Source organism: Trichechus manatus, unplaced genomic scaffold, assembly GCF_000243295.1.
Source record: "Trichechus manatus latirostris isolate Lorelei unplaced genomic scaffold, TriManLat1.0 scaffold00074, whole genome shotgun sequence".
Classification (NCBI taxonomy): Eukaryota; Metazoa; Chordata; class Mammalia; order Sirenia; family Trichechidae; genus Trichechus; species Trichechus manatus.
The window spans coordinates 4,434,868-4,439,707 of record NW_004444010.1 but is presented as its reverse complement, the minus strand read 5'-3'; positions in this window follow the sequence as shown (position 1 = coordinate 4,439,707).

Genomic DNA, 4,840 nt, shown 5'->3' with positions numbered 1-4,840 from the left:
AGAGATAAAAGGTGGTGCAGGCCACACCCCAGGGAAACTCCCTTTACATTGGATCAGGGATGTGACCTGGGTAATGGTGGTGTTACAATCCCACCCTAATCCTCTTTAACATAAAATTACAATCACAAAATGGAGGCCAACCACACAATTCTGGGAATCATGGCCCAGCCAAATTGATGCACACATTTTTGGGGGATACAATTCAAACCATGACACCCATCATATACTTATCAGACAAATCGAACGTGCTTAGCATGACGTCTTTCATGTTCTGCTTCTTCTTTTTCCCTCTGTAGCACTCTCTTCCAAGCCCCATCTCAGACTGTATGCTCCAACACTGAGTACACATGCTTCCTGTATCATACCACTGTACCCTTTACTTGCAATGTGTTCCTCTTTTTGCCTTATTCACTTGGAAAACTCCTAATCTTCTTCCAAAATCCAAGTCAGTTATATTAATGTCTTCTTTTAGGAATAATTTTCCTACATGTATTCAACATTGAACAGTCTTCAAGAGCTATCATTTGAGAGACTTTTGTGCATATTACTGTGTGTGTTGAGAATTTAATAGTGGGCAAGAACAAACTTTTTTTGCACAAACGGAGCTTGCATATTGGTAGAGGAGACAGGCATTAATCAAATGATCACTGGATAAATGGAAAGTTATATCTGAGACAAATGCTATCAAAAAAAGGGGCATGGTGCTATGAAAGGCTGTTATTAAGGAATTTGACCTTGTAGAGCAGATTTCCTTGACATCGTCCCGTAAACCTGTTGCCATCGAGTCGATTCTGACTCATAGCGACCATACAGAATTAAATATACCCATTTCTGTACTGTCTGCGTACTGTGGACATGGGTCTGATGTTAAAATTATCAAAATGAATTTTAACTTGTTTGTTTATATGTCTGTCTCCACTACTAGGCTGTGAGATCCTTATTCATTTCTGAATGTCATGAGCAGAATATATGGCACATACCAAACCGAAGACATTGCCATTGAGTTGATTCCAACTCATAAAGACCCTACAGGACAGAGTAGAACTGCCCCATAGTGTGTCCAAGGCTGTAAATCTTTACAGAAGCAGATTGCCACATCTTTCTCCCACAGGGCAGCTGGTGGGTTCAAACCACTAACCTTTCTGGTTCGCAGCTGAGTGCTTTAACAACTGCACCACCAGGGCTCCTTATCTGACACATAAAATACCCATTGCTGCGAGTTGATTCTGACTCAAGTGACCTTATTAGACAGAGTAGAACTGCCCCATGGGGTTTTCAAGGAGTGGACGATGGATTCGAACTGCTGACCTTTTGGTTAGCAGACAAACTCCTGACCACTGCCCCACCAGGGCTCCAATCTGGCACGTAGTAGGCATTTATTAAGTATGATAAATAATTAAATATTTTCTGATTGAGTCAAAGTGTAATTTAGACATGAATTACAGAGAAATTTATAGAAGAACAATTTTTTTAATTCCTATTACTTTCTCTCAAACAAGAAGTTCAGTGTCTAGTTGCTCTGCAGAAAACAGTACCATTCTCTAATAATTATAAGCTTTTTAGCATTCTTTCTTATAAGTCACAGACTATTCTAATAGTCACTTGCTAGCTCTGAGGTTGGAAAATGAGGAAAGAGCATTCACTAGTTTAAATATGGATTATTTCAAAGGTCAGAGCACAAACTACACTAGTGCCTTTGAGAAAATGGAAAATGATGAACATCTATTAGATGAAATAAAGATTGTAACAAGGAGAGTAAAAATAGCCAAAAAACCATATTAAACGCATCAGGAATAAACAAGAGAATGATAAAGCAATGTTAAATAAGTCTTTTATAATTTTCTGATTCTATATATTTAAAAATATTGTAACACAAAAATGATCAGAGAATGGACTCTAAATATTAGTTCCTCTCTTTGCATGAAATTGGGTATATTAGGCATAGTCCATATAAAACCAATATTATGTTCATACACTCTCACCCCACCCTCTTCTTTTTCTCTAATTAGATCAAAAATGGAAAATGTACTTTGGATTTTGACTCATGCTGGCTTTGTAGTGATCATCTCTTGAGCGCTTTCGTAGACAGCCCTTTCACTAACTGTACAATTCAGAGCTAGGACATGTAAAAGCCACAATCAGGCTAACAGAATGCACGGTCCACGTTTACATGCCCTGGCACAAAGTTCTGGTCCCAGAATATCCTGAGAGTACTCTTCAAGACTAGGAATGGCCCAGAGATCCTCTGACCATTATTATTACTTATATCTGTTTTTTCTTGGGCAGTATATGGTCTGAATAAACTCCCAAAGAGGTACCTTACAATGGCTGAAAAATTTTTGTGTTAGACATACTTTGTCTGAATCACAGCTCTGACACTTACTAGCCATTTTGACATAGGGCAAGTGTTTTTTTAATCTCTTCATTCCTCTATCTGCAAAATAGGAATTTGAGACAACCACATACAATGTAATGAAAATAATTGGACAGGTACATATCAGATATGCATAGATATGTATAAGTCTAAGGCTGGATATGTATATATTAGTGTTAGCTGCTGTGAGTTGGCCGCCTACTTATGGCAATCCCATACACAATGGAATGAAGCGCTGCCTGGTCCTGAACCATCCCCATGATGGGTTGCAGATCAGACCATTGTGATCCATAGGAGTTTCACTCACAGATTTTTGGAAGTAGGTTTCCAGGCCTTTCTCCTTAGTCTGTCTTAGTCTAGAAGCTCTACTGAAACTTCTTTAGCATCATAGCAATGCTCAAACTGGCTGCTTATGAGGTGCATTGGCCAAGAGTCGAACCTGGGTCTCTTGCATGGAAGGAGGGAATTCTACCACTGAACCACCAATACCCCCCTGCCTCTTTCTATATATTGTTGTTGTGTGCTGTCGATTCCAACTCATAGTGACCCTGTATGACAGAGTAGAACTGCCCCATAGGGTTTCCTGGGCTATAAACTTTATGGGAGAAGTTCACCAGATTTTTTCTCCTGTGGAGAAACTGATGTGTTTAAACTATTGACCTTTTGGTTAGCAGCTGAGTGCTTAACCATTGCACCACCAGGGATCCTTCATATATATATATATATATATATATATATATATATATATATATATTACACACACACACAGGCACAGACACACAGACACACACACATGCACACACGCTCTTGTTGGACAATCTTTTTCAATCACTTCCAGTTGAAACCAATTGCTGATAGGTAATTATTCAGTCAAATTTGTCTATTATTATTTTTTTAATTCCTGTCGATAATTCTAAGCTTCTTCCTCTGTTCTTTCAGATGATTTAAAACTCATAGAGAAATTCAGCTTTGCCATTGCCTGGCAACAAAATAGCAAGGTAAGAACAGAGTTTGCTTTCTCAGGAGTTTGAGGAACATATCAGTGAAAGTGGAGAATTGTGTGGATTTTCTCAGATCATTTTCTTTTTGGTCTAGCTGCTGTCACTCTCACAAGGTCTGGTCTCCATCTACTAGGAACCCATACTGGTTCTGTCATGAAGCATATTTGATGGTTTTTGGGCACTCGGTTGTCTCCAGCATTGCAGTCTTCTGGCATTAAGGATCATATGGAGAATGGTGTCATTCTACCTCCCCACACGTCTGTCAGTTTGTCGTACTGTGTGGGCTTGTGTATTGCTATGATGCTGGAAGCTATGCCACCGGTATTCAGATACCAGCAGGATCACCCCTGGTGGATAGATTTCAGCTGAGCTTCCAGATTAAGACAAACTAGGAAGAAGGACCCAGCAGTCTACTTCTGAAAAGAATTAGCCAGTGAAAACCTTAAGAATAGCAGGAGAACATTGTCTGATATAGTGTGAGAAAATGAAATCCTCAGGTTGGAAGGCACTCAAAAGACAAATGGGGAAGAGCTGTCTACTCAAAGTAGAGTCCACCTTAATGATGTGGATGGTGTCAAACTTTTGGGACCTTCATTTGCTGATGTGAAATGACTCAAAATGAGAAAAAAATGCCGCAAACATCCATTAATAATCGGAAAGTGGGATGTACGAAGTATGAATCTAGGAAATATGGAAATCATCAAAAATGAAATGGAACGCATAAATATCGATATCCTAGGCATTAGTGAACTGAAATGGACTGGTATTGGCCATTTTGAATCAGACAATCATATGGTCTACTTATGCTGGGAATGACAACTTAAAGAGGAATGGTGTTGCATTCATCATCAAAAAGAACATTTCAAGATCTGTCCTGAAGTACAATGTTATCAGTGATAGGACAATATCCAAATGTCTACAAGCAAGACCAGTTAATATGACTATTGTTCAAATTTACCCACCAACCACTAAGGCCAAAGATGAAGAAACTGAAGATTTTACCAATTTCTGCAGTCTGAAATTGATCGAATAAGCATTCAGGATGCATTGATAATTACTGGTGATTGGAATGGGAAAGTAGGAAACAAAGAAGGATCAGTAATTGAAAAATATGGCCTTGGTGATAGAAATGTTGCTGGAGGTCGCATGATAGAATTTTGCAAGACCAGTGATTTCTTTATTGAAAATACCTTTTTTCACCAACATAAATGCTGACTATACATGTGGGCCTCACCAGATGGAATACACAGGAATCAAAGCGACTACACTTGTGGAAAGAAACGATGAAGAAGCTCAACATTATCAGTCAAAACAAGGCTGACTGTGGAACAGACCATCAATTGCTCATATACAAGTTCAAGTTGAAACGGAAGAAAATTAGAACAAGTCCACGAGAGCCAAAGTACAACCTTGAGTATATCCCACCTGAATTTAGAGACCATCTCAAGAATAGATATGACACGTT